The sequence below is a fragment of the Vidua chalybeata genome, chromosome 5 (genome assembly GCF_026979565.1).
Source record: "Vidua chalybeata isolate OUT-0048 chromosome 5, bVidCha1 merged haplotype, whole genome shotgun sequence".
Taxonomy (NCBI): Eukaryota; Metazoa; Chordata; class Aves; order Passeriformes; family Viduidae; genus Vidua; species Vidua chalybeata.
This window is the reverse complement of record NC_071534.1, coordinates 48843158-48855186: the sequence shown is the minus strand read 5'-3', so window position 1 is coordinate 48855186 and position 12029 is coordinate 48843158. Positions and strand designations below refer to the sequence as shown.

General features: G+C 38.5%; 1 long non-coding RNA gene across 1 annotated transcript in view; it reads left to right on the top strand.

Annotated features, from left to right (window-relative positions):
• Window positions 1-6933, top strand: part of LOC128788747 (uncharacterized) — a 107325-nt gene extending 100392 nt beyond the window's left edge. Inside the window, exon 5 of the long non-coding RNA XR_008431190.1 lies at window positions 6632-6933. This is a non-coding gene — a long non-coding RNA (uncharacterized LOC128788747). The remainder of the gene's footprint in view (window positions 1-6631) is intronic.
• Window positions 6934-12029: the final 5096 nt, after the last annotated feature.

The following is a 12029-nucleotide window of genomic DNA, read 5'->3' as shown; positions in this document are numbered from 1 at the left end:
CTTTTTATTGCACATGGGATCATTCACATACAAACTGAGCAAACCAAAAAATACATTTCTATAGCATGTGCAAAAACCCCAGCATCTGACAGACTGTAATATAAGCTTTGCTGTAATGAGCTCACAGAAAGCAATATGATGGACAAGCTATAATAACCTGAATAGAATATGAACAACATTCACCACATCTTGGAGCCAAGAAAAGCACTGATGAATCTGTGACAGGAACACAGGCGGGACACAGCTGCTGTGGGCTGCATGTGTGGAACAATGCAGGTGCTCCTGCCGTGCCACAAAACACAAACTATGAGCTCTCCAAGGCACTGGCAGCAAGGAAGGGGACCCAAAACCTATGAACACTTGTAAATTTATCTTCATAAAAATTTATTTTAAAGGACTGTAATTCCTGTGCTCACTCTGAAGTCAGACACAAGTTAAGTCAGTGCTCTTCCTTGTGCAACTCTTGATTTGCACCTGAGAAATGTTGCTGTGGCACACTGTGGTCTGGAGACCAGTTTTTGGCTTGTCTTTGTGCTATAGTGCTGGGTGTACAACACACCACCTGCTGACTGGCTGAGGAGAAATGGCAGAGAATGGCATCTTACTGTGGTTTTTAATTAATTCCAGATTTCTGCATTAGGTTCTCTAAGCGAAAAGAGATGGCAAAAGCCTTCTTACACATTCACAATTGTCAGCAGAGAATATACTTGGGGTTGTCTTGTCTGTGCTTAGAAGAGAAAATAAGAAGTCAGAAAGTATGTACTTAATTAGTGCAATTTCTGCACAAAACTCCTAATTAACATTCATGGTAGTCTGCTTTAAAGAACTGCTGCTTTTTCTATTTCTATATTTGCTGGTTGGTTGGATCGAGTTTTTTCCCTCCCTGAATACGAGACAGAGGAGGGGAATGTTGAGTTTCTTTCCCTTGAAAACGTTTCTGGTGAACACTGACCAGAGCCACTTCTGTACTGGCCGTGGTGGCAGACAAAAGGTCTAGCTTTCAAATAGTGCTGGTTTTTTGATGCCCTCACATGTGAACTGTGGGTGCCAAAGTCTGCTCTAAAGTTGCCTCAGCTCAGCCTTCTGAAACCGCAACAATGATGGGAGATGTGAAGCCAGAAGGAGAGCAGTGGGAGGTATCCTTGATTGCAGACGCTGTCTGCCTGGTTTTGCAAGCTAGTGCATTTTGCCTGTCACTTTCAGGACCAAATCCAGTGCAGTTGCCTGGTCAAATGCCAGGATGCATGGTCAAATGCCCAATCAAATGCCACATGCACTAGAAAATTGCAACTAGATCTTTACCTGGAAAGTTATGAGGGAAGGGAAAGCTTTTTATTTTTGAGGTGTAGCCTTCGTGAATTTGCACAACTTCTGTGGCTATCGGTGTGTGCTAGGGGTTTTTCTCCTGTTTGGTGCTTTAAAATTTAACTTTCCATATGCACTGCAAATGTAATAGGCATATACCCTTTATTTATATTTACATTTACAAATGGACATGTTTGAAATATTTTGGGATGTAAGTACATAATGGAAAAGTGAAGTATATCAAAGAACCAAACACATAAAATGTGTTACAGTTAAAACATAAATACAGTTTCTCACATAAAATGTGAGAAATGCATTTTTGCATGCATATATATTGTAAACAGCAAATTTAACTGTATTTTCTACAAGAACTATTGAATGGCTGGTAGCAGATTTTCTTACATTAACCTGGCTACCTGAAATTTAACATTGTGAAACAATAAGGGTAGAAATGTCATTTATTCAGCTGCTATACAGCTATCTTTCATATTCAGATTTTGCTGGAATGCTAATTGGAAATTTGAATGTCAGGTTCTCGTTAATAGACTAGTCCCTGACAGGTACCTGCATAACAATACATTTCCTCCTCCTCTGCTTTTCCAGTTGGACATCACCTCTGCCTGAGTTCTGCTCTTCCCACAATACTTTAGATGCTTAGGGAAAGGCTGCAATAAGTCAAGATACCTGGGAGAAACAAAAGTGTCTTTGTTGAATGTGAAAACACTTAGGAAGCCTGTGAAGTGGGTGCTATATACTTAGTTTCCCGGGAGTTTCATTTTCACAAGATTGCAAAACAGTGCATTTCAAATAACAGACCAGACGGGCTGTGTTTCACTGACTGCACAGATTCCCTGCTCAGATGTTCCCAATAGCTCTATTTTCTGAATGGGAAGGATATAACTGCTCCCACCATGAACTGTCACTGCCTACTTCTACACGTGCTAAGACTTTCTGGGGATTCATATTTTTTGTTGCAATATTTACATAGTGCTTGACATCTGCAAGGTAATTTCATAATCTTAAGAAATTTATTCAAACAACCATACATTTCTAGGCACTTTTTTTCTGCAAGAAGGCCTGTAGTGGGTCAAAGAGTGTTATTGGTTTTGGTCTTTTTCAGAATAAAGCGTGCCACTCCATGTAGCAACTGCATCAGAATCATGTAGTCAAATGATGTAAATACTCCAGGACGAGGGTGGTTGCTCCTGGAATTCAATTACTACCTCAAGAAGTCTTTGATTTATATCTGTAGACAACACTATATTTGGAGTACAAATTAAAAATTTTTTGCAGCCTTTGTAAATTATAATTGTAACTATCATAACTTTGGAAGATATTTTAAAGTATTGAAACCAAAGGCTTCTCCTTCTTCTGAGCAATATTCTGTTCTTACTGGAAAAGAAAGCCAGAGCACAGAGGAAAACATCCCCCTTGGAGCTGACCACTTTGCTGAGAGTAAAATAGAAAATGTATTCCATAGCACTCCTCTGCAGGGCCATTAGCAAGAACTGATCTTGTAAAATCTTTTCTATGTATTTACCCCAGATTAAATCTGGTCTGCACTGTGACATTATATTGATAAAGCAAAGTATCCTAAAAGGTTAAGACAAACATGACTTGAAGACGGTAGACCTTTTGTCCAGAACCCATATTCACATGAATTTAAGTTACAAGCCCCTGGGATGTGTGCTACAATCAGAATCATGGCCACAGTGGAGCAAGAGAGGCACCAGATGGTGACAGATGTGAGGGCCACCACCTCAGGGTGCTCCGCAGGTCCAGGCAGGCTCTCGAAGAAGCATCTGGCAGCTGAGATGAACAAAGAGGGCAGTGAGACCAGGGGGGAAAGAGCTCCAGAGAAAAGAGTACTGGGGGGAATAAAGCAAACATGTCTGCCCTACAAAAATATCCTGCTCTTTTCTGAATACAATAAACGGCTTTGTGCACAGCCCTGCAAGGCCTATGTATAAGCAGTGTTCAGTTAATTTATCTTATTAAAAAAAATTTATCTGGGGAGAGAGAAAAATCTATTAACATTTCCTGCATCTGAAATTCACTTGTATGAACAAAACCTCTAGTATTTCTTTTTATACAATTTCACTTACCTCTGTTTCATACTACCCTAATCCCAGTTATTTCAGCTAACATTTTACAACATAACACCTGAGGCCAGACTGGGTCCCTTACAAGAAACTTTAAGTATCATGATTTTGGAGGGGATTTTTCATCTTGTGGGATAAAAAATTTTAACTGGGTATATTCAGAGCATAGTTTTTATACACTTTTAAAATGTTGTGTATAAGGGGCCATAAACAGCCTTTGTGGAAATGAAAGTTTGAAATCACTATGCTGAAAGTTTCAAACATTTGTGAGATTCACTATTTATAGACAGATTAGATTTACAACTCTACTAGCAAAAAAGATAGTTCTCTGCATATTATGTGCTGTTCCTATTTATGCTTCCCCTTCTCACAAAGCATGCAATGCATTTAGCCCTTTGTCTTACACATAGGTGACTGCTCTACAGTTTTGAGGTTTCTCTTTCAATTTCTCAGTCTGCAGTACTTGAAATTCAATGAAGATTAGATTTTGCAATTTGAGTTGGGTGATGATTTTATTGGGATCTTAACTAAGGGGCTCTAAGATAAAATTCTAACCTCTGTAATGCTTGTAGCACTCATAGACAAACACAGTGTATAGTGTGCATCTTTGTAAGGGAAATTCTTTTCTTTAACTTTTTGCATTAACAATATGGTGCCCTGTAAAATAAAAAGTCTGCCTAGAAAAGGTGAATAATGTGACTCCACTAGCATCACCCCTCCCTCTATCAGTACTGTGTCCTGCTGCTTTTCATTCCCCATCCTAAGCTGTGTGCCACAGGGCAGTGGTCATTCTTCTGCTAAAAAAATGGCTTCTGTGATGTTCAAATGATGTTAAAATGTAGGGAATGTGTATAATATATATATGTGGTGGATTTATGTGTATAAATCCACCACAACCAGCTGTAATGAACTGAAGACCATTACAAACACTGTGCTCCTCCCAGCTGCACATAAATTTATAAAGTTCCCCCAGGCACCGCATGACATTGTGAGGACACAGTGACTGAAAAGAGTAGCCTCTGTGCAGGGACACAACATTTTATAGCAGGGAACCTGTTTATGGTAGGCATGGTGCCACACAAAGATTGATTAGAATCAGATGGTAAAAAAATGCATTGCAGTTTGTATCCTGATGAAATTGCTGGAGTGATCATTAAATGATAGTCTGGTCCTCCTGAAGCAAACACACCTTCCTCAAGGCACTTTTTCAAGTTCTAGATATCAGTTCTGGGATGGAAACAGTTGTATATGCTGATGTATAAATGTAATTTTGTGGTGTACAGTACAGTACAGAGCTCATGTGCCTATGAAACTCCAATCAAAACAAGTGTTCCCACACCCTCTTTGCTGTTCCAGAATTCAGCAAACCTGCACTCAGTTCCTGTCTCTACTATACCACTACAGTATCATCCATGTGGGTAAAAGCCTAATCCTGTTGCTGTTACTGGCAAAATTCCCATTGACCTGCATAGAAAGAGATTTTAATTCTTAATCTTCATGTTCTTCATCTGGCAAATAAAGAAGATATTTAATTTCTCCAAGTACATCTGTTTATCTTTATTTAGACTATAAAACCCCTTTGGACAAAGACTCTTGTTAATTTGTGTTGTTCTCTAAAATTAATGTCAGTAATAATCTGTGTCATCCCCCAGTAAATATATGAGAGCCCAAATATCAATATTGTAGGTTTCTAAAAATCAAGTGTGCTCACCAATGGGTAGAAAAGTACAGCTGACAATTTGCTGGTCAGCACTACACTAGCTGTCTGCCCAGAAAGAATAAAGATTTTCCTGCAGTTCACTGGCAACTTAGAGCAGCTCATCTGCCCCAAGCATATTGAACAATTAGACCTTTCTCTGTAGTCTTACAAAAAGTCTGATTATTGCAGCATAGCAGATGCTTTATAAAGTATTCCATTCTCTATTGAGCTAGATTAATATTATTTAGACTATTAAACTTAGATAATATCTAGCACAATAGCTACCTCAGTCTCAGCTGAGATCTCTCTGGGTTACAGTGATATAAATAATACTTAAGTAATCACTGTGGGAATTAACTGATATTTAGTAATTTCAATTTTATTACAGAACTTGCCCTTTGAAAGCCAAAGATGAAGTGATAGATTCTATAGGAACATTTGACACTTTGAAAACTCAGCTGTAGTTAATGATAACAGAAAGATCTATTGAGACAAAAATATAATGAAAATCTCATAACAAGTTTACAAAAAACAAATTTAACTATAGCACAAACTGAAAGAATTCATTTTACTTGTTCTATGTATTCAGCAAAGGTTTCAAATATGTAAATACTGAAAGCATTCTCTTTTTCTCCAAAGCTGCTGAAGTTTAAATTTATTTGTAGCTCTCCCTTCTGTGAGACAGTCCATTCTACTGGGGAGGCCATGTATTTTTTCAGTCTAGTAATATCTTCTTCCAGTGTGATAGATTTTGTCTTACACTGCAGTACAGAGTGAATAATTTTCCATTATAAGTAGGATTGTTTTCTCACTTCAGAAAAAAAAAACAAAAACAAAAACAAAACCTTCATCTTCATACCACCAGCATTTAATTAACTTTGGGGTCTATTTTTCATTCTAGTTAGTTGTGTAATTCATGCCCATCTGTTTCTCTGCAAGCCAAGTGATAGTTTTTATTTTTGAAATGTTTTCTTCCTTTTGTATATGGCAATAAATCTTAAAGCAATATTTTGATGACCATTTGACTATTTCCACTTGTTACAGAAGACATTTTTTAAAAAGAGCACTAAGGAGCTCCCTAAACATCCACAAGGTTCACAGTAAGGGCAGAAATTTTCTTCAGTCACAGTGGAAATGAAAGCAGGAGTGCCAAGTTTACGCTATGCATTCACAGTCAAAGGAATGTTCTAGTTTCTAAATGGAAATCCTTTAATATGGTCTCTCAGATCTAGAAGAAGATACAAGAATAAGGAACAGGAAAACCACCCCTTAAATTCACATGTCAGAGTTCTGCTCAGATCATGAATAGACAGCAGGAAGTAAAATACACAAAGAAGGAAAAGAAATACTAAAGGGAAAGGGAGATGCAATTATTCACAGTAAAAATAGTGAAATTATCCTTGGGTTTCACTTACAATGAAAAATTAGATTCTTTAGTTTCAGGTGAAAATATGAATGTAACTTGAAATGTTGTAGAACATCCTTATTAGCATATATTATACTGTTTTGTCAAAACTTGTCCTAGCTCTCACCCACACCACAGGAAAAGACTTCTTCCCGACCTCAGAAGCACTTGTTAGCCTGGGCTCCAGTTGCTGTGCAACAGCAAGATCTCCTTATTTCTTTCCCATGTGTGGAAGACAGAGCAGCTACCAGATTCAGATGTTTGTGATAATTTTTCCTGCGCTGTATTCAAGGGGAAGAAGAAGAGCACAGTGTGTCAAAGGCCAACCACCTCCAAGGGATGCTCCTGGAAGGAGAAGATTATCCAGTACACTTTACCCTGAGCTATCCCTGAAGACACAACCTAGTCTTTGGCTTTTGTGGGTCCTGTGGCAAATAAACTTCCTCTTTTCAAGCTTACAGAAAAAATCAGTTGCTTTAATGAGACATTTCAAATAATATCATACAGTGGTGAATAGCAGTGTTGGCAGCAGGTTCACTTTACTATCCTGCCATAAATATAAAAAAATGTAGAAGGGATCTGCCCTCAGCCCTCATTTTCATTTCCAAATAAGCTATTGGCACCCTAAATTTTTGTTCAGTGTTGCAGGGCTCCTGTAGCAAAGCCAAAGAATCATTCCTAAACAACTCTGAAGGCACAGTAGAATTAATTTTGTCTGTTTTGAGGCATACTCACTTTATTTTCTAGCCTATCTTTCCAAGGATGTGAAGTTTACAAAATTACACCCTTTGTTTCTTCTTTTAGCAGTCTGGCAGTCATTTCCCCTCCAACCTGTCCCAGTAATTTCTTATTATTTTTGGTACTCCCTAACCAATTTCAGCCCCATAAAGCAGATGGTTAGAGATCTCAAATACAACAAATGTCTACACTGAAATACAGATGCTGATTAAAGAAGAGAGACCTTACTGGTTCTTCCTCTGAGGTAAGGGCAGAGAGAATTCAACATGATCCTTTCAGCAGCATCCAGCTGGGCAATCAGCAAGCGTGTCCTGACTGGCCAGTTATCATCCACATTTTAGCAGGCTAAATACAGCTGTTTTATACAGCTAAAAGCAGAAAAAATAACTTGGACTTATGTGAAGTGGTGGTGTGGGAAGAGCTATGTTAGCATCAGCAGGCTGGGGAACTGCTGTGGTGTGAGAAGAGGGCACAGGGCTTTGGGAAGGAGCAGTGTGCAGTGCAAGGGAAGCTAGGAGGATGACAGGTAACCCAGCAGTGAGGCAAAGGGACATAAGGCTGTGCTGTGTGTTGTGGTGAGTATTCTAAAGGATATGCTTAATTCACATATACTACACAGACCCATAAGAAACCCAGCTTCACCAGTTCCACTGGCTGTGGATTATCTGCATTACCATACTTACCAGAACTTCAGGAGTGAGAAAGAGTCCATGGTTTGGAAATTCCCAACAGAACTCAGACAACTGAGCTTGCATTATGGGCCTTCCTGCTATTAAGCAGGCAGGACTGAGAAAGCCAAGTAACAACTTCAGGAACAACTCTGACAATGCTGACTCAAAGGGATCCCAGAAATTATTTTCCCTGTTCAGACAAGTCAATCTGAGACTACATTGCATAGCTTTTATGTTGTGTGACTAAATGTTACCTGGCTCATTGCATTTCCATTTTGATGTTATGGGTTGATTCTCTGTTGTTTTAATTTGTGTAACTACATTGATTCCTCATTTCCATGCATCTGAATCAAGAGTATAGAAGAACACAACCAGAAATGATTTTCCAGTCTTGCAAAATTCTCAGCCTTCCCCCACACCTTATCTGACTGAAATTGAAGTTTTTCAAAAACATCAGAGGAAACAAGACAAAATACATCCCTTCATGCTGGAATAGCCCCGTAATGTAGTCATTCACACAGAATCCTCATCGCAACCTGAACATTCAGAGGAGTGAATTTAGAGGGATTCATATCCAAGCCTATAGCAGTTTATGATCTTATACATTGTGTTTATATCAACATACAAAATACACAAAGATATATGCCTGGATCACTTGTCTGTATGAGGTGTGATCCAGGCATACCTGGATCACTTGTCTGCATGATGTGTGATACAGAAACATCAGCAAAACCTGTCTTTCCAGCCGCATCATCAAGAGCAAGCTTTTTCAGTTTTCAGATTTTTGAGGTATACCTGTAGAACCTGCAAGTTTGCGTGTAGATGTATAAATACAGATATGTGCACATACAAAATTTGATAATATTAGGCTTGCTAGCATGATTACAGAACAGCTAGGTCAAAATCAGTGCTGCTGCATGCCGCTCTCAGTGCAGTGAGGTTGGACATCTGCTCACCTTATCCGTCAGTGAAGTCACAGGACTGGGACAAGTCTAGCTACATGCAGTTGAGGTGCTTTACTTTTTGTGTACCATTTTGTTTTGCCGGTGAAGGTAATCTGCAAGGGCAGATGAATTACAGAATGTGATTTTGATTCCCTTTCTGAACAGGCCCAGTGTCCTAGCAGGCTGTAACAGCCCTTGCTTGGATTCATAAGCCAAAAGGCAAAGCAGCACAGAACAATTATAGAGTTACATTCCTGCTGAGTTGTACTGATGGGCAGATAAGCTGCCCCATTATGCATATGTCCTTTAAAAGATTAAATACTTAAGCAATAGGTGGACATCCCTTCCATAGAGTTTAAGATCATTAAGCAAAATTACTTGGAAGCATTCCTAGACTTGCAATTATTCTTATTAGATTTAATAGTATCACAGGATGATGTGGGCAGGCAGCATCTTTTCTGATTCAGTTCAAGTGATGAGCTTCATGCTGTCTAATTGGAAGTCAAATCATAGTACCACTAGCCATTATTGTTTTCCATTATTATTTTCCAAAATATTGAAATATTTTCTCTTAGCACTGTGCATAAATGACCTCTTAGCGCTGGGAGGCCTTTGTGCTACCTGCCTTTCAACAAGCCCTCCCAACAATTCATTTAAAAAGGAAACAGATCGATAAAAGGACAAAGCAGTTGAGTGGACATTACTCACTTCCTCAGTAATATCATCAGGCAAATAAATTCACAGTTATGGCTTTTCTACATAAGGAATAAAAGACAGCTAATTGTACAGACTACCTATATAAAAGATTATCCCATCACTTTTTTGAAGACAACTCAGACCATAATGAGATAATCACACTTTATCTCCAAAATGATAACATTCTATGCAGTGCCCTGGAAGTAATACTTTTATATCAAATTAGATTATATAAAGGGAACCTTTTTTCCTACCTGTATTCTCTTCACATTTGGCCAGAACTTGGCTGAGATCCGCCTGTATTGCACAGTGAAGGAAGAGCAGTTGTGTCTCTGGTTGTTTGCTCAAACTTCTGTGAACTCCTGGAAAGCTCAGCCACATGTGAGTGATAGACGCACATCAGCGTTCTCTCCCTTTGGAAAGATCTAACTCTCATTAAATTTGGAACCCAGATGAGCACAGGAGAGGATGGAAGAGTAAGATGAAAGCATGAGCAACATTCTACTTCATATATCAGTCTGTGTACTGACAGGCTGTTTGTGTAGCAGCTGATAATGGTCCCTTCACTGTCTCCAGTGCACCTAATAAAGTTAGTCTTTGCTCTTCTTTTTATTTAAATATGTAATTTTACCCATCACCAAAAGTTGTTATTATTAGGAGATGGTGAAGATGTGCCCATCAGCATATTGAAAAATTTTATTTCAATGGAAATTAATGATGATTTTCTAGCATTAATTCTTAATTTCATAGTGTTCCATTACTGAAAAAGTCAAGGTGATTACACTAGAAATTTAAGTGGAAAATATCCAGGTTAACTCAGAGCAGGTATGGTCCAGCACAGTGTCTGTCTTCAACTTCTCTGAAAAAAATTCCTTTGTGTCTGCTAAACCTTCATATAAAGACATTTTAGTACACATGTCCCAAAGCTAGTGGTGGCTATCTCTGACTTTCCAGTTCCTCTCCCTTTCTAGGAGTGCATTCTGATTGAAACCCTCTTTTACAATTAACCTTTACTTATCATTTTAAACAACCAAATACTAGCAGGTATTTCTGTTCTTCAGTTTTCCCTCAGAGTAAGGACTTCCTAAGCTTATCCCTCTTCTTTTTCTAAAATGTGGCTTCACCTCTATTCAGTCAATTCACTTTCTTCTACATTGTTCTGACTGAGCTTCCTCTGAAGCAACCTCTTAAGTATCTACCTTGTATTCCTGGTGATTTTATGACCAGCCAGAAGAAATGATCAGAACTCTTGGGAAAAACATCCATTGTCCTTTTCAGATTTGAAAAATCTGTCTTGACAAGTGAGTATTTCTTTCACTCAGTGATACCACATTTGAATGTGATTTCTTTCACTCGCTATCACATTTGAATGGATCACCACAGAAGTTCAGAGAGCAGATCTTTTCCTTTCCATAGAGGATGCAAGACTTTTCCCATTATGTCAATGTGACAGGGAAGCACAGGAGGCTGAGTAGTACCACATTCAAAGTGGATTTAGGGTTTAACACAGCTATACACAGAGGAACCACACAAACATCTCCAGAGAATCACATGAGGTTTACAATACTTGCTTTGTGACAGTAGAGCTGAAACAAATATAGAAGGGTGAGTGACTGTAATTTCAACATGGAAAGGTTTATATTCTTCACTTCCACCCATGTGTAGTAATTGGAATCACAAACATTGCTATGGCATTTTAAGTGATGGGATTCCTTACTACCTTATTAGTAGGGACACTGGTAGCTGCTTTCCTTCTCTGTGGCACTCACAGACTTTCTGCCTCTCTTCAGTTGATTAGCATTTTGAATTTTGCCACAAGATTATTCTGTTTCTATAGTGATCTGGGTACTACTAGTGTAGGTTCATTTCCTGTCAGTCATGGTTTTCTTACGTCAGTGAGCACATTATTTTCAACTGCATTTCTTTCATTCCTGCTTCATGTAGGTCGTTATATTTTTATACAGCCAATGAGACCAACAAGTTTCTAAAATGGCCAGAATATTTCGAACAGTCTGACAAACTGTACTGTGTTCCTGCTTATTAATGTGCCATTATGTTGGGAAAACAGAGCATAAGTAAACACTAATTAGGAAAATAGGTGGAAAAGTAAGACAATTTCAGTACAGCATTCAGCAACAAAAATCTAGGAGATACAGAAGTTAAAAAGTCAGAGCTTGCTAGTTTTACAGAAACACAAGTATAGGATCCTAAAAACTAAACCAGGGGCTTAACAAGCAAAGGAAGGGAAAAAAATAAGGCTAAGAAAGTCTTCAGAAAATCCATTATTGCTGTTTCTCGTTATTTGAGGTCCTAGCTATTATTTACCCTAACCCGTGTATAGCACAGGGCAGATCTCATGTTCCAATCTACCTTTTAAGTAGGCAGCTGTAAATCAGACAAATGAGCTTTTCTAATTCTATGTACTGCAAGCACTTCACAATTGTCTACACCAATCTGTCTTTTTAGCCT